This window comes from Phalacrocorax aristotelis, chromosome 13 (genome assembly GCF_949628215.1).
Source record: "Phalacrocorax aristotelis chromosome 13, bGulAri2.1, whole genome shotgun sequence".
In the NCBI taxonomy this organism is placed as follows: domain Eukaryota; kingdom Metazoa; phylum Chordata; class Aves; order Suliformes; family Phalacrocoracidae; genus Phalacrocorax; species Phalacrocorax aristotelis.
Window position 1 is genome coordinate 17,961,747 of NC_134288.1, and position 21,058 is coordinate 17,982,804.

Below are 21,058 nucleotides of genomic sequence, written 5' to 3' on the forward strand. Positions count from 1 at the left end.
CTACCTCATGGTTGCCTGATCCTCTCCATCTTGAGCTAACTGTCCCAAAATGGGACTGACCAAAAATGGCTAGTCACTTTTGGGAAAAAAGGGCATAATTTAATTGTGAAGTTTGCTTGTTTGTGTCTAGTGAGCTCAGGAAGGCAGACAGATAAGAGGAGGATCAGCCCTGTGAAAGGGTTGAATCTATGCGAAGCTCAGGCTAGTTCTGCTGAATCCAGTTCACATGCACTAGAACCTACTCGACCACTTCTTTATGCTTTCATTAGTGGACGTGGGTTAAAGTCCCTGTTGATAAACCTTTCATTTTTATCACTGATGTGCTATCTTTTCCTTGCTTCTGTCACCTTCAGGAAAGCTGTTACCCAATTCTGGGTGCCATTTGAGGAAGCAAAGATTAAGTAACAGGCAGCAATAGGGGATGTATGACGCTGCACTGAGAAACTTCATCTCTGATTAACAGCAGGTTCCGTAAATGTTACCCTAGCAGAGGGACCACTGGATGCTTCCCTGTCTGAAGTTCCTTTCTGGACGCTTTCCCCACTTGCTTAGTGTTTGTTCTTCTGCAACAGCAAGGAAATGAAGAAGAGGAAGGAAAAGAGGCAATGAGCACACATCTAATGAGGAAGGGGGCAGATTAAGGTACTAGAGGTACCCTTAAAGCTTATGCAACTGGCCTGTGCTCAGCAATCACAGTGTCCAAACAAGGCATAGAAGCAGCTTTCCTGTTAGACAAAGCCATGAGAAGGAAAGGAGAAGTGGAGCCCTCTGGGTTACAGGAAATCAGTACGGACCAACCAACGCCCTGTCCAGACAGCACAGGCCCTGCCCTTTCCCCTCACCTACCATATTGTACGTCTTTATCAGTCATAGGGCAGTTCTGGGTGTTGTTCAGCATCAGCTAATGACAGGTATCTGTCCCAAGTGAAGCAATCTGAAGACCCATTCCTCTTGCGTGACTTACCCAGAGGCGTGGGGGCAATTCCGGAGACCAGTTTTTCAGCCTGTTCTGACTGTTATTTTTGCTAATTGAGAGACTAATAAGGTAGTAACTTCAAACTAAAAGATAGAAGGGGGCAGACTCCCTCCTACACATAGACATTACCCAAGTTTAGTAAAGAAAAAAACACGGCTTAGCCAGGGAGGCTGAAGGCTGCGGAGCAAGCCTGATGTCCAGCTGCCCATTGTCAGTGAGCCCCTTATCCCTGATCAGGAGGAATCTCTCCTATGTACAATAAAACCCTTTTCTTTGGGCTGATTTCTTTGCACATTGCATCTGGACCCTGAGGATTTCCTAGCATATTAATCACCTCTTCACTTGTACCTCTGAGTGAGATGAAAAAACTTTCCTCCTCTAGAGATTCAAGCTGATATAGTTGATTTGTGGTAGCTGCTGCAACCATACTTTTGAATGGCTCATCAGATGTTGCATTTTTTTTGCCTGAAATTACATGATCTTTATGCAATGTTGTATTTTTGCCCAAGCGTTTGAGCTTTCCAAGTGCCATGAATATCCGGTCCAAAGTTATCAATCTTTTTTTCTGTTGTATATGTCACCATGAAGCTTAAAATGGACCTGGAGAACCACTGTCAGGACAAATGATGTCAAACCTTCTTCTATTGTCATTGGCTTCTTAGATGTTTTCTGTATTTCATTGTGTTGGACACAGTAATTCTTTGAAATTCTTGTTGTATTTAATTGCCAGTGACAGAGCTGATGCTTTAGTTTCTGGGCCTGAAGAACAACCTGTTTTTTACAGAGTGTGAAGTGCTATGTTTGAGCTCCCTGCTCAGTGCGAGGGAATCTGCTGAAGTTGAAGGGCTGTGGTTTGAAATGAACTCATTTGCAGCTTAGGGTTTTGAAAAAAAGAGCTTAATTGTGCGTGCCGCTGGAACACAAGCCATCTTCATCTCCTGGTGAAGTCGACAGGGCTGAGCTTCATAACTGGAGCTCAGCGCCTTGCTAAGTCAAATTATCGTATGTGATTGTGTGCCGAGACTGGAGGATACCCTCCAATACACCTCAGCATCATTTGAACTATTTGTACGTATTATAATGGTGCTTAAGAGTCCCAGATGTTCAGCTGAACTCGATTGCGCTGGGTGCAGTACAAACACGGAGTGAGAAGGTCGGTCCCTGACCAACTGGTTCTGTAAGCGTGTGCTTTGTTTTTGCACTAGGGAGATACATGGGGGTTTTTGAATGTGTCAACCCCAACACTGCCATTCAACTGAGTCAAAGGTACCAGCTGAGTGGGTGGATTTTTACAGAAGGCCTGGCTAATTTTTAGACCATTAGTAACATGTAGTTGAGGAAGATAAGATAATGAACAGTATGATCCAGTCTCATGCTGCAGAGTGCAAAGAGTTCAACTGCTAGAGTTAAGAAAGAATTATTTTTCCCGTCTCTGCCATTGCACAACAGTAGAGGTGCTTGAGTGAGGGGATGTCTGAACTGCTGGGTGTGGGGTTGCAGCAGGAGGCAGGACGCAGGCCATGCTGTGGTTTACTGCTGACCAGTATGGAAAATGCATTTTTTCTTATGTTTCAGAAGCGGGAACTCTATAACTAGTTCTGGAAAGGCAGCCTTGCCCTTCAATTCCTGAAGAGCTGTCAAAGAGCATGAGGAGAGGAGCTGCGCCCCGGGAACTGTATTGCAAGAGCAGGAGTCTATTCCTATCTCTCTGTGCTGAGATTGGGCTAAGAAATTGTCCATGATGACTTTGTCGAGGTGGTGTAAAACACCTTCATGTTTGTAAGCATTTAGATGAGAAGGACAAAAGATTATGAAGTGGTTGTTTAATATTTGGATTCACAAGTATCAGTTGCAGGGCTTAAAGTAAGGGATTGTTTCCACACTGTGGTTCAGGTGGATCGGTGTCATCTCTTGAAACAAGTGATCTTCTAATTTCAGCCTCACCAAGCATAACATCAGCAGTTACTGCGTGATTGTGGAGCTGTTATGGACTCACGGAAAAGTACAGAAATGTCCTTTGTTTTCTGTACAAGCCTCAGTAATTCTCTTCTTAATACGTGTGTGTATGATTGCAGCTAAGACTCATCGGGTAGAGCTCTGGAGAGGTTTTCCCAGCCAAGAAAAATGGTGTCTTCTCCTTCAGCTCTAGTATCACCATCCATCCAAAAAAAGAAAAAAAAGGTTGAGATGTTGAGTGGCGCAGTGCACGTAACTTTCCCTACGATGTTTTGTAAAAGCAAGCTCCATTTGGCTACCAAGTTATTTTAACTTTTACACGCAGTACTACGAAGACCCTAGACTTCTTTACTTGCTTTGGATACACTGAACACATCAGCTAATACTCCTATTTGCAAGCAGTACATACATATGTGTTTAAACGCCTGTATATACTGTTGTAGCACAATTTTTCTTGAAGTCAGATTATAGCACAGTGCAGGTTATTAAACAGTGATCTCTATACAAATTAAAAGGCTTGGTACGTACCTTTAATATGGAAGTACAATTACAGTAATTTTATGTGCATACGGGCTGCAAAAAAGCACACATGCCGTTCTGAAGACTCGGGCCTGTGTTCTGGATGCGTTAGCACTGTTTGCACATGCAAATGTGAGGCTTACTCACACGAGGGCCTGCCTTTGAAGCTCCACCGCTGCAGAATTGCCATGTAAATATGCCTGCGCTCCAGGACTCGGGAGATTTTCAAATGGTTTGGGAAACACGACTCAAAAATTAAGACTCTTCTTCCCATTTCCTGTTAAGCACTGCCAGATCTGAGCAATACCGAATACACAGCTGAATAGATGCATTTTCTTTTCCTTCCTCCCAGACCGTGCTGGAACGCCGCAGCACTCCAAGCTATGGACAAGCTCCATCACCCCGTCACCAAACAAGCTACTTGTTCAGTTCTGACTCGCTTACTATTCGTTATAACTTAACTATCGTGCAGACTCAAGGTGAACTTGTTACATGAACAGTTCGTCCCACGCACGCCTGTGAGCGGCCGAGACTGGCGATCCGGTGGATGTGGACTGTGCAGTATCCGAAGGTGCCTTAATCCATTCGTGTCGTGTTTGAGCACACTTTGGATTTAACCGTTCCTCATCCTGCTTTCCCTGTGATGATGTGAATGCTTACAAGCACACTCACAGTATTTTTTTTGCCTCACACTCAGGCTCCGAGCCAGAACTGATGTCAAGGATTGGTGTAAGAACAGCGGGTTTCTGTAAAAGGGGCTGCCGGAGCGATGGCACGCGTGCGGCACCGGTGGGGACGTTACCAGTGTTAAGACACTGTTTTGTTTTTGGAAGTCTGGACTCAGAATCAGCTGGAAAAGCAATGGGATTCCCAGTGAGTGCTGACAAAGTAGGTCAGTTGAATGCAAAAGTGAAAGCACACGCACCACCCTATTCCCACGTCTGGCGGGGGAGCGCATGTCAGCCTGCAAGCGCGAAAAGCCCCAGGACTCATGCGTGACTCGTGTTTTCCGGTGAGTAACAAACGCGGCCACCCTGCGTGGACGGGAAGGGGCAGGACGCGAGGGCCGGTGCGGGTGCGCAGCCGGCGGGGCCGGGCCGCGTGTGCGCGCAGAGGCGCGCTCTGGGACCGCGCGGGCGGTGCGTGTGCGCGCTGCGGGAGCGCCGCGGCGGCCGTCTGCGCCCGCAAGGGCCTGAGAGCCAGGGGTGCCGCCGGGGGCACCAGCGAGACACCCCCCCCCCTTCCCCGCAGCACCTGCGGCATCCCGCCCGCAGCGGCTGCGCGGAGGCTGCGCTCCGCTGCGCCCCCGGAGGGCCGGCAGCCCCGCTCGGCGCCCCCCGCTCCGCTCCGGTCCTCCCCGCGCTCCCCCCCGCCGTGCGGGCCCGTTGCGTTTCGCGCCGCTCTGAGGAGGCGACGCGCCCCCGCGCCCCCCGAGCTGAGCGCGGTACCGGCGGGTCGCCCCGCCACGCACCGTCAGGTGCCTCTGCTGAGCAGGGCGAGGCGGAGCTCGGCGCGGGAGAGCCCCGCCGCGGGGCGGGGCGGGGCGGGGTTTGGCCCCGCCGCCGCCGCGGTACGCAGCGCGGGTCCCGCAGAGCCCCCGGCCGCGGGAAGCGAGAGGCGGCCGAGCGGGTGACACCGGCCCCGGCCCCGGCCCCGGCGCGGGGACGGGAGGGGGAGCTGCGGCGCCGGCCCGGCGGGGGGCGGCGGGGGCCGGCGCGGGGGAGCCGGGGGGCGGCGCCGGGGGCCGGCGGGGGGGAGCCGGGGGGCGGTGCCGGGGGGCGGCGGGGGGCCGGGGCCGCTGCAGGGCACGGCCGGAGCGCGGGAAGGGCTGGCCCCGCTGCCAGCCGCGGCCGGCCTCGCCGGTTCGCGAGGTGTGAAGTCACCTGTGAAAATGGCTCGGGAAGCAAGTTCTGGGTTGGGTTTGGTTTGGTTTTTTCCTCCCTGTGGCTGAGTAAAAATGATTTGTTTATATAGTCATTAATTTGGATTAACTCTATGTATGAATTTTAAATGGATCGCTGTTCCTCGGTGGCGTGGGTACCGTTCCAGGATATAAGCGTTGTAATGCAAATTAATTTTATTCACTTCCAAAGTGGATTCCAAATTAGCATCCGCACAGGGAATTAATTAGGAGTAGCTTTTCCCTCTACAGCATAAAAATAACAAAGTCTCGAATCCCACAGTTCTTCAGGGGTCACAAAATACTGCTGCAGGATGGGACTAAGGTTTCTGAAATGTACCACCTACCTCGTAGCCATTGCTTTCCAAAAGTCAGAACACACTGAGCGTAGAGGCTTTTTTCACATTACACCAGAGGGAGGGATCACCCTGTCTTAAACTCCTTTTGGACAACATAATGTATTATTAAAAATTCCTAGGGGGGGTATAAAAAGTAATTATTTCTAAGGTTATGGAGATGTGAATGTGTTACTGCGGGGTAAGGTAAGGTGTGAACTTGCTGCATATCATCCCTGCTGTGGTTTGCCTTGCGTGCTTACTTTTACCCAGCGGTAAACACGAAGCTACCCCACTATGAGAGAGGAAGTGTCTCTCTAACTTGAGACATCTTGGTAAGCACCGTAGCAGAACAGCAATATTTTTATTTCTCCTTAATGACTTGAGGCCGTTTCTAATGCTCATACATACGTCTGATGGGCCAGTGAGCGCGGTAGTGTCCCGTGGCAGAGCGTTCCTCTGTTTGACCACAACGAGCTGTCAGCACAGGTGATGAATGAAGAGTTCAGACTTCAGTGCCAAGAGAGGCCAGCCTGTGAGTAATGGTCTGTCACTGGTCTCAGATCATGAGGTGTTTGCATAACTTTGGCTCGGGACAAACCCAAGCCAAACATGACAGATGATGCCATATAAGTTTTCCCAGTTGCTCCAGTTGGCTCATTCCAGTCTGATCTAGATCAGCTGGGCCCCAAGGTCATTAGCACTCTAGAACCCTTTATTGGCAAGGGTGACCGAGTTTGTGGCCCCCTCCCTCTCTTCTGAAGGATGACAAAAGGGAAGGTAAACAAGTGAGGGAGTTATCTGCCACTCTGAAGGTTCAGCAGTAGGGAGGAGAAGGGATGAGGCCATGGTAAGTAACACAGGCTCGTGCTGTTCCTTCACAGGAGCCACCACCCAGCTGATGTCCCTGCTGTGCATGTGATTGCTGTACACACAGACGAGAGCGGTATCATACTCTCCTCGGGATTTAGCCACTTCCTAAATTTGTGGTTTGGTGCGCAGAATAATATGTTGTGTTTGATAGCCTCAGAAAGGGGCTAAAATTAGAAATTGAGCTGGATGTGATTTCCAACTTTTTTGGGCCGACTTTCCTGGCTGGCATTTCCCCCTTACCCTTCCTGCTTGCCCCACGTTAGCTACTTCTCACTCCTTGTGGGGGCTCAAAGGCAGTGGTGTCGTATCTGATCACTAATTGACCTCCTATGAGTATATAGGATGAACATATATATATAGGACTAAAGTGCACTGGGACATGCAGGACTGGTCTTCAACTACCTAGCTCATGTTGTGGCTGCCGGCAATAGCAGGAGCCTGACTCGGAGACACGGGAATACTTTCCAGACCTGTGTTCTTTGTGCCCAGTTCTGTTCTGCTGGGCATGGCACTGGCAGTTTTGACACCTTGCCTTCTCCCCCTCACCGTTACGTATCTGAAGCTTTGAGAGGCAGCAGCACCCAGGCAAGCCCACGTTAATTGGGTTTAGGATCTCCTGCAGATAAGCTGTTTTCTTCAGGCTTAGGGGCATTCTTCCTGCTCCTGCCCCGGGCAGAACCCTGTTCCCTGGCAGATGGTAGCAGGCTGCAGTACATCTTCCCTATCCCCTCCCTTCGGTTTGAGATTCAAACAAAACCAGACGCTGAAGTCACACAGACCCCGATAACCCAGTTTTCATCATTAATCCCCCCTCCTTATTGCCTGGCCCTCTCTGTATTCCCTTGGAAACCATCACATGGGGGAACCATGGTCATGGGGGAACAGCCTGAGTCTCACCGAGGGTTCTGGTAATGCACCCACCCCTCTTCCCCATGATCAGGCTTAGGCTACTCCTCTTCACTATATTTTAACTGGGAAAAAAAAAAAGGAAACCGTTAGGTCAGCAAGTCAAAAAATCAGGGAAGGAAAAGGCTTCTCAGCAAAGGCAGGGCCTCCAGCGAGTGAAAAGGAGAAGGAAGAGCAACTGTACACAGCCTGTGACTTGGTGGATGCTGCCACACATGCATCTGAGTTTCTTGGCTGAAGCCGTGCATTGCAGTGGGTGGGGAAGGTTCAGAGTGAGGAGGGCACCCTCTTTGTTCACACTCCAGTGCTGGTAAGGGTCTGTCTAAATGCTCACATCCACTCCTTTGGGCTTGGCACTAACTGGTAGGACAGTTATGGCCTCCCTCCTTTTATGTCTTTCCTGTTAATGCACGCATCTAAGAGCAAAGAGATGTGCCAACACTGGTTTGAGTGTAATCTGCTCCTAATACTCAGGTCTAGGAGCTGTTACAGTTCAGCTTGTTTCCTTCAGTATCCCCTATGGCATTATTATTATTCAGGAATTCAGGCAAAACCTCCTCCGTGACACCTGCCCAAGGAACCTCCTCCTTCCTCCAAGGATGCCAGATGTTCTTGGAACCGAAGACCATGTCGTCTCAGTTCTGCAGTGAGTCCCTCTCCAGGCTGTCTAACCTGAACACTAGAAGGTACTTGAGGGGAGATTTTTCATTCGGTGTCCCTGAGTGTCAGTAGGGTTTCATTGTCCATCTGGATGTAATCCCTCCGCTATTCCCTTAGCTCTCTGCCACCTGTTTTGTGATGAAGGCCCCAGCAAACCCAGAACTGCCTTGCTCACTTCTGTGTAGATGGGAATTTCTGTCAGCTCCTCTGGTCTCTGAGGTTAGGTCCTTTGGAGAAAGGAGAGAATTTCAGTGAGTCTCTGCAAGTCTCTGCAGTTTGTGCTCATGTCAGGACCCAGAAGGGAAGCACGTTTCACATGGAGGGGGCCTTTGCTGAAAGAATGTAACCTGTCTCTTACCTTGGTGACCCCATATTTGGGGGAGCTGCTCTTTGTAAGTGAATGGCGGCGCTAAAAATAAATGTTTTGCCCCCATCTCCATGCTGCTAATATTTTGTGTGGAAGGATGGCTGAGTGGGTGGACTGACTTCCTTGTTCCTTTTTCTTACCTTTTTTTTTCCTTGTTGTTTAGCTTAAAAATACATTGTTGTCATTTTCATGAGGCATGACCCAGCCTGAGGCCTTTTCACTTCTTTGTTCTGAAGTGGGGCCATAGTTTCCCTGTCAGGCAGCCTTGGCTTCAGGCATCTTAGCAGAGCGAGGGGTTGCTGGTCCAATTTATCTGTTAGCTGCTTCTTTCCAGCCAGTTGTTCTGCTTCTGGGACACCAGTACAAGTCTCCCCCATTCTCCTCCCCGCTGCCTTATCAGAAACCTGGCCTAAGACCCGTATGGGCCACTTGCCAACACATAACTCTGCTCTAACATGGGATGAAACCCTTGATACTGCCTTTTTAAACTTGTTTTTCAGGTAGTTCCTACCTTTTGAACACCGACGCTTTTCAGACTGTCATTCAAACAGTTCATCAGGTCTCAACCCCAGCTTCTGAACTTAAATTTATGTGTCTAATTTTTGTGGACTAGGGTAAAACAGAACAGAACTTTCCAAAGAGCCTAAGGTATTCTATCCCAACAAATTCCTCTAGGAACTCCTACACACGTACAAAACATCGCTTCCAAAGTTTGGGCACAAAAATGTTATACTTCCTCCGCGAGTAGTTAAGCTTGGATCTATCTCCCTGTTGCAAGGCCTCGGTGAGTTCCAAAAGCATGCTGGCATGGCTGCGTGTCCTGAGGTGGGCCAGGCTTACCAGAGTTAATGGTAATGAACAGAGTTTGCTAAGGATGTAAAACGTTACATTTTCTAATTAGAACCAATCTGTAGGAAGTTGGAAGAATCCTTCATGTGGAAGACCATGTCTGCCTATGACGAGAACCACGTCAGCCTTTAAAGTACAGTACTACTCTGATTAGCGTGTGCTCCTCTGGAAAGAATGAAATGAAGCCCCACTCTAGCAGATCGCCAGGCTTGGCCTTGCCATCCTCCATCTTCAGCCTCGTATCCCGCAGGCCCCCGTTCCGTGGCACTGTCCCAATGCTTGCTAGACGCATAGGGCGGGGAGCACATCCCTTCGAGAGAGTCTGTTGCGGAATGGCAATTCCTGTGTTCATCTGAGACAGGGGCTCTAGATGAGAGCACGGAGGTGTGAATCACTGCCGTTCTGATCTGATGTCCAGTGATAGTCACAGTTTCAGTTCTGCTTGTAGAAACCTTTAAGTGTCTAGTCACTAGTTCTTTGGTCTCCTCCCAGAAAAAAATGATATTGCCTGTTTGTTCACTCAGATGACAGCCTGCTTTGGGAATAGTGCACAGCAGAAAGAAAAAAAGGTGTCCTGTCAGTCAGAAAATGGAGTCTTTCAGTGAAATGGAAAATAATCCCACAGAGATGTCCATATATGTGGAAGACTTCTGAACAACCAGCTAGAACAAAGCAGTGAAACATGATCAAAGGGAACAAGCTCCATCATTCAAGCTGGTTTTGTAATTGTAGTACTTTATCAACAAGTAGATATTGCCGGAAGGGCTGGCGGACTGCGTTGTGCAGATGTGTAACATCTGTGCACATTTGGCCTCTGGAAAGTGTCCTAGTGATGGTTCATTCCAAAAGTTTTATTGGTTTTCTAGCTTTTCTCTTGACCGGATAAAGGAAGAATGCTTTTTCCGAGGTCATTTTTGGTAAAAGTGTTTTCTGGTTCAGGTCCAGCAGACCCCCAGGTCCAGGCCCCCCCCCGCAGGAGGCAGACTACAGTAGCGGGATTGGAGTTCAGTTCTTCTCAGTAATGGAGACCACCAAAGCCTTGTCGCGAGGTTGTCACTGACGTCAGTCTACCTTGGGCACACAGTTGTGAGTGCTGCTGGTTAAGCTACAACGCAGAGGGACCAGAACAACCAGCCCCCTCTTTCAGTGTAACTTTTTTAGAATGTGAAGAAGTCAGGAGTCTTGGTCAAGAAATGAATACTGCTCAGAGATGAGCATTTTGTTATACTCTGAACAGCACTGGTGAAGGCAGGGTCTCCACCCCAATGTGTGGGGCTGGCTATTACAAGTGCACAGGGTCAGAATGAGAACAACAAGATCAATCAAAATGAGAAGGCAACAGCATCAGCGCATCCGACTCCAAATCAGATCTGCCCGTAGGAATGGGCAGCAGACCTTGCAAGCCACATTCAGCAAAATAGGGGGTGTGAAGGTGACGTATCCCCTGTTGTCATGATACTGAAGTGTGACTATGTCCCACTCAAGTGTGACGTGGTCCCTTGGGACAAGCTTATGTTCAGTAGAGAGAATTTCTCAGCTCTTGCCAGAGATGTGAAGCCATCTCCTGAGGAGGGGAAGGTATTTCACTTCTGTTACTGCTGTGAGGATCCATATTTGTGGGGCGCTCTGAGTAAATGACTGTGCTTTCCCTTTGAGCAAAATTTTTCCCTGATGTAAAAAGAAGAGGCCAGATACCAGCTAGTGTAAGAAAACCCTGCCTATTTTTTCTCCTTGACTACACCGTAATCTCAATAAGTTGACCTTCAGAACCCAGGCTATGGGCTATGTTTTCCTCAGAGTTTTACTGGTGCAGACGAACTGTATAAAACATGCATTTTTGCACGTACCTGAAGGGAGGAGAAGGGACAATGCAAAAACCAGGGGCTTTGCTGCACACCTTATTTTTGATGAGCATGTTCTGTGGTTTCTAAATTTCTTCCATGTGTTAAGACAGTGGACAGGCCCCTCTGTTGGCAAAGCATGTATAAAGAGGTTTTATTCGTCTGCGCTCACCATCGAGGTTTGGATGGGTATCTTCTGTGCAGCCCCAAAGGGATACGGTTCCTGACAGGCCTTTTTCTTGGCTCCAAAATTCAGGGAAACCTGAACTTTGTCCAGGGGAGGGGAAGTTTATCCCCCAACACGTTCTTCCCTGACTAACTCTGCTTTCCGCCCCCCACTAGCAGCAAGCTGAATGATCTTTTATGAAATACAGACTTTATGGGTAACTTGGTTATCGTTTGTCCAAGACGATGTTTTTCAGAATGCTCCACTATGAGCTTGGAATGGGGAGAAAATAGCGACAGAGAGGCCAGCTTAATGAGTGATTTAATGTAAGTATCTGTGTTTTAAACTTACACCCTTAACTTGCACTTAATCCAAACAGCAGTAAGTGCTTTATAAAAGGTGATATTCCCCCGTTTTGTGGAAAGAGAAGCTGAGGCACAGTTTAGCTCAGTTATTTGTCCAGTACCACTTGCTGCTGGGAATAGAAAACAGAGTTCACTCTCATGTGAGAATCATTAGATAATACTTTTTATAAAGAAAATTCATTCCTGTCTGGAATATTACTGAATTTGGGGATCTCAGGAAGAGGCAAAAGTTTTTCAAGTTGGGCAAGGAAGTTCTTCTTAGCTCTTCCTTCAGCCCTCTCCAGTATTTAATTTCTAGCTTAAATACAGCAAGAATATTAACTGGAATTTAACTCCGTCTTCCTTTTCCTCCTTTTTCCTTCTCTTTCAAAATCCTCAGATTTGGTCTTATTTGTATGAACTGACCCTTGCACTTGAGGCATTTATCAGCTGCTCTGGCCTTTTTGTTTCTTGTTAGTTTTATTCATGGCACGCTGATTTCTTGTAATTCATTTCCCTGTACTTTCATTTGCACTATGCAGTTCAAACACCGGGGCATTCTGGGAGCATATAGCCTGCCATCCAGGGAGGGGGGATATGCTCAACACCTCTTGAACAGCCCCCGCCTCCTTGCAGCGGCTGCCCATAAGTTCTGTGGTTTCTTTGTTTTAGCCTGGCAAAGTTCCACTGCGGTGAAATCAGCTCAGCCCCGTGAGCTGGCAGATGGCATGGATGGTCGGAGGCTGGACTTAGCTTTTGCCTTATTTATTTTGTTTGCTGATGGATGAACACTTTGTCCTCTTTGAAAAGCTGACCACTTCAAAATCTAGCCACTCACCGATACCTGATTGCACCACAAGTCCTGGAAAGTCCACTGACATTAGTATGCATCTTGAAAGAAAGTTTCAGGAGGTAATTTTGACCCAGGCTTTTGTTTTTCTGTTGTGTTGATTTTTTTTAACCATCTGCTGCAGTTCATGTATGTCCCAGTGAATATGAGTTTAAAGACATCCTGACCGTATCCATATTTGCGCAGTAGTTAGTTTGCACAGTGAGTTTTCAGATCTGTTTGTCACCACTACCGCACTAGAAATGTTAAACAGTAACGGTAATCATAAAAGCACCATAAAATAGACTACAAATTACTTTGGCTGGGTCAGATTCATTCTGGGTTTTGCATGTTTTGGGTTTTTTTTTCTTAAAATGGTTATCTTTTGATATTTAACACGGCTCCTGTTTAGCTGGCTGCCAGCCAAGACCTCTTTCCACTGTAGGTAAAACAGCCATTGGGTTGACAGCTTGCTGTAATCACTATGAAGAGTGTGCCCATCTCCCCCTCTGAAAGCGGGGCTTTTATCTACCTAGATGCAAACGTATGGCACAAGATCTAGTCTAAATGCCCCGTGAGATTCTGGGAATCGTCCCCCTGGTCCCAGAATACTTTTAGAACTGTTTATCTAAGCTCTCTAGTGGTATGCCAAACCACCAGGTGTTCTGTATGCCTGGGGCCCCACTTACTCTGGAAGACTTCCTTGCTTTTTGTTTGTACAGACAGTAATCCTGGTCTGGATGGTGGGTTCAGCGTGCCTCTCCCAGGGTATATGCTTATTCCTATCGAGGGAGGGATTCTTTTCATGCTTCCCCATGACGACCCGTGTGAGGATTAGCATGACCCCATTTCAGTGTCCACTTCCGAGGCTGGCAGTGGGTGTTGGACAGGATTGTGTAATGGCTCTTAACACTGTGTCTGCCTTGATCGTCCTAAATACTACCTGTGGGCATTTCTTGCCTCCATACAGCCCATTCCTTCTCAGGCACGTGGGACCTGAGCCGTGCATTTCTGAACACGTTTCTGTTCAATGTTGGGTAGCAGCCATCACGTTGTTGTCAAGATGAGCTTATTACAGTGAAAACTGGGTGAAATTCCGTGGCCTTGTGTTACGCAGGAGGTCAAACAAGATGTCCATGACATCCAGGGAACTATAAATAGAAACTGTTCAAAAACCAGCAGAGGATGACTAGAGGAGAGGTGGTCATGTGAAACTGCCCAAATTTATGTGCCCAGTTTGGGAACTAAAGGTTATGTTCCCCATGTGGAGAGAAATAAATTTATTTTTAATTGCCCTGTGGAAGAGAATTAATCCTCTCTTTCCCTAAGTGCTTAAAGCAAAAAAAACCCCACCCTAAAGTTCCCAGTAGAAGAGTCCAGTTCTGTCCACACATCAGCAAAGTCATTCTTTTTCAGCTCCCAGCTGTAACAGCCAGCTCTGTGGTCCTGTCTGTCTCAGGTGGTTCTCACACCAAATGTTACCAGATAGAAACCAGGAGAATTATGAGACCAGGAAGAACAAATAACCCCTCTTTGGGTACCGCATCATCACCCTCATTTCTGTCCTTTAGAGAAACAACTAACTGCTTCGTTGGTTTGTGTGGGTGACCATCACACGTAATAGAGACGAGCTGCTCTTTGGTACCTGGGCTAGGTGGTGGTTTTGATGGCAGTGCTCTGCCTGCTCCTCCGTGCTTACACACATGACTAAGTTGTGCATGTGCAGAGATTACTTTCCCTTTTCAAACAGAAAGCAATGACTGGATCAAACCCAAGCATTGTTTAAGAGTGGCCTGTGACTGTGGTTTGTTTTCTTGTTTTGCTTGTAAAGGTCAAAGACATAATGATATTTTTTGGAGGTGAACTTGTACTTGGGTCTGTCGCAGGGCTGAGCTGGAGAGGAAGTGAAAAAGTAGGTCTTGGTCAAAAGCATGATATTTCTTTGGTAATGTCTCTCATCAGATACATGCTCGGAGTGGAAGTGGATCATGTGTCCCTGTGAGGCCACATTACCTTCCTTTAATACCACAATCTGCCTGTCTAAATGTAACCACCTGGATTCGGGTTTAAATCTAAGAAAAATTTCTGTGTCTGACCTGATTTCTCAGGAGTGCCAAATCGCTGTAAACCTCAGTGAGGCGTGTTTCATAGTAAGCACTTTCCAATACTAGACCCCTGCCTTATCTGGGATATAAGTGACCCAGGCAGGAGGATTTGGTGTGCTGGAGGCTGGAAGGTTAATCTGCGTGGCAGTGTGGGTTTTGAATTGAGCAGCCTCTCTTTAGGTACCTGGCAAAGTGACAGAAGGAAGAAACCGGTCATGACTAACAAATCCTCCCTACTTCACTGGGGTGAAAGAGACCTTCAGTGGATTATTCTTAGCTGTCTTTCAAGGTAGTAGCCAGTGTGAAATTCTTAGTAAGGGATTGCTTGTTATAGGCAAGTAAGTCGAAGTGCCAGCGAAATGTTCTGCAGGGTCTGATAATTCTGTGAGGTCTAGGCTTTCAAGGCTGTTTACTTGGAAACATCACAGACATTGTACATAAACACTGGTACAAATAGGCTTAAGAACTAAACCCCCAGTTTTTACAACTTTCTGTAAGCTCAGTAATAGCTACATGACGCAGAGAGACATTCAAAATAAGTGTACAATTGTTATTGAACAGGGCATCTTATTCATCTGAATATGTCAGATTTTGAAAATGGAAGGATTCAGAGATGCAGAACTGGTTTCAGTGAGTGTTTTGTCCTGGAAAAAATAATTAAGAAAATGTTTTTGAAACAATATTTTTAATTGACCCATCCCTTTTTTTCTCCCCTCAATTTTCAGTTTCTGAAAATCATCAACATTTTTTCCAAGTAGGTACCAAGAAGGTTTTAGAAATCTCAAAACTATTGACAGGAAAGGAAAAGCATTTCCTGCTGATCTCAGCTTGGATGCTTGGGGGAGTATGACATTTTCTGCAAAATTAACAGAAACCAGGTAGGATTCTCACTCCCTGCCAGGCAGGTTTGAAAACCTGCTTGATTTCCTTCCAGCTCACCCGCCCAGCTCCTGGGGAGCCTGCTGACAGACGGACGGAGAGCTGAAAGCCAGAAACCCACCTCTGTAGCTCTTCCAATCTCTAGGCTGTCACCTGTCCTCTCTGGAGGTCTACCAGGGGTGGCTGCTATAGCTCTTTGCAGCCCATCAATGGACCGTTTCAAGCGAGGTCTTCCAGACTAATGGATCTCCCATAACCTGCTGGGATCTTCAGGACGTGTGGCTCCTGGGCAGCCTGCCAGACCTGGGCTCTGTAGCAGCCTCTAACGCCGAGCACTCGCAGCTCTGCGGGCAGGCTGCGTGGGACCAGCACTCCCCGAGGGCTCGCCTCGCCTCGCTTGCTGCTTCCCACCTGTTGTCTCCTCCAAGGGCCAGGCAGCCATTTCCCCTGGAGGGCAGGTATGCAGACTCCAGCTGCCCCATATCATGTTCAGCTTCAGTTCAAAGTATCGATTTTTTCCAGGAGTGCGAATTTGTCCACTAATTCATGGGTATTTCACTGAAGTAACTTCTGAAATTGAAGTGGGGCCGGTTGAGGAATATTCTTTAGGGTGTAACTAGGACTGTTCTGTGAGAAAGATTCATCCTTTTGGAAGTTACAGACAAATTGAATCCTGGATCACTCTGGGAGCTGATCCTGCCCACCTGTGAACACCTTCTGCCCAAGCAACAGTGTTGAGTCAAAGCTGATATGGGTCAGACTCCCAATATTCAAACCACGATTGCTGGTTCACATGGAATACATCACCATCAGTAAAAAATATTAGGGTAAAGAAACCTGGTCCTAGGGCAGTGTAAAGCCTTGATTTCAGACATGTAAAGTTTCAAATTTGAGGAAGTTTTCTGATGGAGAGCCTGGTAGGTCAGGGGTTTTTTCTGTCTTTGTTACACCCTTTTTGGTCAACAGAGTCGCGCACTGTGTTGCCATGAGGCTCATCAGCCTTCAGCCAGCTGAAGGTCCCTTTTTGGGTGTCAGAGAAGGCCAGCTTGTGACATCTCTGCTAAGCATGCAAGCTCCGGTGGAGGCTTTGCCACGTGCTCAGGATTGTGTTTGGGACCACGGTAGCTCATTTTGCCCAGGCAGTTTCAGTAACTACTGAAATGAGCTGGGGTGAAGGGTGAAGCCTTGAGATGAAACTTCTGTATAGTTCTACCAGTGAATCACCAAGACCCTGTGGAATATGGCTTGCATTCAAAAGGTTGACAGCATTTAACCTCACGGAGCTCTCAGGCACTGGGACCTGAGTGCTTTAGCCTTTACTAAACAAATACTTTTAATGATTTGAGCCTTAACAGGAAAGTCCAGTGGGGGCTGTTGAACTCTGGAATTCGCTGCAGGGGGGCACAGGAGAGATTAGAGGCCATGGCTAATCAAAGAAAATCTGCTTTACATTGTACTGCTGCTTGCACAGCCCCCAGTTGATATCTGTGACTCCCTTCTGCCTTAGAGGGAGCTGCATGTGCAGACTGACCCTTTCTTTGCCAAGCTTTCCTATCAAGATCTTAGAGGGCAATCTCTGTTTCTCAGGCTGTGAATTCATGTTGTTTTTTCCAGTGACCACTCTCTCCCCGCAGCTAGTTGTCCCAGTTCTTGCGCTGCCCCTGTTTTGAATCAGCACACCTTTTTCCATGGTTATGGGGTAAACTGAACTGTCAGCTGAAAGGAATTTTTCAGCTGTTCTGGCTGACTGCGCAGCTGCGCAAACAGCTGTGCCAGCAGCGTGGTGAGTGTGGAGGGCGGGGGTTGCCTGTGCCACTGAATGTGAAACCACAGCCTCCATCGTTACAACTGAAAAATGCTGTGATGCCAACAAACCACTAACGGCAAAGGCATTGGCTAGTTCTTCATTTTTCTTGCAGGTACTAGAAGATAAAGATGGGCCTTCAGATCCTGTAGAGTCAGTAGCTCTTCAACCAAGTCCAGATATTTAAAATTAAAAGCCCCCAAACCAAAGTGTAGGTGATCAGTTGGTTTGTTCATAGGTTTATTCCAACCCAGCTCTCGCTGGAGTCTCATGTGAGCATTATGGGATCTGTGCATGTTCATGGCAGATAGAACTGTGGAAATGTACAACGTCACTGCCAACGAGCTGTTTGTTCCCACACCGCTGCCAAAGCTCGTGTATCTGGAACTCAGCCGGCAGGACTGATTGTGGCATTGCTGCGCAGCCCTTTGGGCACAGTCAGCTGCCTTTCCTTAACCTGTTTGTGATAGTTGGAGGCAACCTGGACGACTTCGTACTGGAGCAGATGAGACAAACGCACGCTGTTCTGCTCACTCATCTTCCCTTAAAGGACTGTGGAGCAATAACTTTTAGAAACAAAGTGGTAAGATGTAGCCAGAGTGAAGTAATATCTCAAATAGCTTCCTCTGTTTCTGTGGTGTTTCTCCAACCGCGTTCGTAAACAGGTTTGAAAACGCTTAACCTTGTGCCGCGCACCCCCACCGATCCCCCTTAATTCCTCGTTGCTCCTGTGTAATATTCAGATTGATGGGTCTAAACACCAGAGCACAGCTACGGACCAAACTATCTTTTGGCCACATCTATGTCCCAGTTGGAACACGTCTTCTGAAAGGCAGCCTTTTGCAGTTTCATACTTCAACTACCAACTAAACTCCTTATCAGTGTGATTCTATCAACAGGAAACTGGTAAGAAAAAAAGAAGTACCCAACCCATGCACCACGATGTTATCTAATCTCTATCCAATCTGCTTTCTGCTTGGGGACACATGCAACAGACTGCAGTAACTGTATGTCAGAAGGTCAAAGAATACAGGCAGGGGACAACAGTGCAAATAACCAGTCAGGACTCAAAGAATCCAAAGTTGAAGCAGATTTTTAAAGCTGCTTAGTATCACTGTGCAAATCAGCCTTTTTCTTGTGGTCATAGCTCCTCTGTTTTGTACTCATTGGAATGTTTGGATAAGCGATGTTACGAGTATTACAAGCACAGAAAGAAAGACGAAAATAGGGTTTTGTCTTAAACCATGTAGCTGTACTTTGCAGGTATGGAAGACGTGATTTCACTTTTGTAAAGGACTTTTTTGGAGTGCCAGAGTGAGTTCCTGAAGTGTTCAGCTGCTGCAGTTTCGTGGGGATGTAAGACTTAGCTAAAAGCTCTTATGAAAAAAAAGGAAGAGATAGATAGAAAGATCTATAGGTTTGCAGTCACTACAAATCGGTAATTGTTAATGTTTGTAATTACAGTAGACGGCTCTCGGCACCTGGAAGATGCTATAGAACTACTTCGATTAGAAAAGATTCAGGCTACCTCTGGTGCTTCTTTTCGGTTGAGGTTGTGCTTAACCAGAGACTGGACGCCAGCTACAATAGCTGAAACAAGGCCCTTACGTCAGATGCAGCCCTGGCTAAAGGGAAAGCTCAAACAGCAGATCCTCTCCCTCTCCTGCCCTCCACAAAGACGTGTGATAAGAATAAAAGAATACATGCCAAGGCAAATCTGACCAGCTGAAACAGATGGCACAACAATCTTGTCATCCCTTCCCACTGACCCCAGGGTTGCCTAAAACCTCTGCAATCCAATTATTGGTTTTAATCTGATTGTGTTACTGCACTAAGCATATTATTTAAAGACTGTGCAGGTATGGTTAGCTGGAATATGTGTGAGGCTTGCAAATTAAATGCATTAATCAAAATGGACATGGGTGCATGCCAACACTCCGTTTACAAGGAGAGTGAGGAGCAATCGAAGGGGGAAGATTGAAAATGAGAATTTAGAGTCAAACAGTTTCTTAGCGCTTTCTTTCATAGATTATGGAATTAACTAATTCCTTGTTCTGGGACCCTGTACTTGGAACTGGTAGGGGACATCCTGGTAACAAGAGGCTAAGGCCAAATGTGGCTCAGCTGCGTCATGTACGTTATCCTGCTGCGCTTCAGGTATGAATAAAGGAAGTGGGAATAGGTCTTAAGTGTATAAAGCCTCAGGAAGTTTTTATTCAGAAAAAGTAATTGGAAAAATTTCCTTGACTGATGTAGGAGTTTAGCAGACTTCACTAGGAAAATCTGTTATTGCGAAAGCAGCGATCACACACTCCGAAGGACTTCAACGCATCCTGCCTCTCCTCTACCTAGAAAGACCAATTATTTTTTTCTTTCTGGCTAAGGTACTTCTTAGTATGCCATTTGTAAGCAAGTAGTTATTTCAGTAAAATACACCGTTGATACCTGGTTTAGAAACAGATCTTAAACATTGAAGATTGGTCTGGCGCAGAGCAGGAGATGCTGCGCTCCACATCATTGTGGTGCTGCTGTTCCCGCTCTGCCGTGTCGCAGTCACAGTGTGAACACGCAGTGAAATTCACTTCTTATTCAGCTTGTCTGCTGTTCCTCAGTGAAGAATTGTGTACACGTAGAATTGGCGCTTTTTGCTTTTAGATTAAGTCCCTGGGCTGAACTCATCTGATGATGGACTTTAAGCGGGCTCGGACTATTTGGATAGCAGACCTCTGGGAATTCCAGCTTGTTGCTGAGTTGGGGAATAAAAATGAAATGTGAGTATCTTAGAAGATGCAGCAAATAAAGATGATTTAGCCTGGAAAGGCACTGCTGCTCCATATGTAGTGAGTGGAGCTGACACAGGGGATTTTGGTATTCCTGCTTCCTTGGTCACGGGTGTCTGCATGAACTTGAACAAATCGTGCTGACTCCTTTTGGCCTCCTCGTTTCTGACAGAAAATGCAGATGATGTACCTTTGAGAAGTTCTATAAGCTCTGCAGGAGCAAGAGTATAGGCGTTCTAGGGGGGGTGTGATATATAATCCCAGAACGGATGTTAAAGCAATGTTTATTGACTAAAAAGGCTAACTTTTAGCTTTAAATGTATGTGTCTTTCTAGAATTTTATCGTTTTGTTTTATCTTACTGTTTCTTTAATTGCATAATAGTTTCCCCCTTTCTCTCTCTCTTTTTTTTTAATCAAAGCCTCCACTGGCTGTTTGCAGAAATGCCCTGAGTCTATGCTGGATGGACACTGGTTTTGCAATCAGTGAAACCTATGAAAATCATCTTGTTGTCTGTTGCTGTGTTTGACAGGCAACATTCAAACTGCGTTACTGGTGTCACCTCCTTGGCCTGGCTAGCTGTGTACTCACTTCCCTCCAAGTGGTTAAGTTAGTGGTTGTTTTGTGTCTATAATTTAGCTATGGGAAACAGATCTTCCTGGCAATGTGGTACTAGAAAAATCCCTAGAACTATTTCATGTTTTTACTTCCCACTCAGTATTATGAAACACTCATGATAAATTACTGAGTGCTAGCAAATGCTGTGTTATGATCATGTGTGCACAACAATACCAATATATGCTTTTTATAGCATATAGGTCTGTAAGAAGCGCATGCAAGAGAACCGTCTGCTGGGGGTGACGCAGCGGGGTGGCACCTTGCTCTTGCCACCTACTGCTGTTGCCGCTTGTTCAGCCCACTGCTTTAGCTGAAGGAACACCTAGAAGATGTAAGAGGGAGGAAAGGAATT

The 21,058-nt window shown here is 46.9% G+C and overlaps 1 protein-coding gene across 1 annotated transcript in view; it reads left to right on the forward strand.

The window, feature by feature from the left end:
• PEDS1 (plasmanylethanolamine desaturase 1) overlaps positions 1-21,058 on the forward strand; it is a 198,899-nt gene that overhangs the window by 102,363 nt on the left and 75,478 nt on the right. Inside the window, exon 3 of the mRNA XM_075109035.1 lies at positions 3,804-4,463. The gene's annotated coding sequence lies outside the window, so the exon portion shown is untranslated. The remainder of the gene's footprint in view (positions 1-3,803; positions 4,464-21,058) is intronic.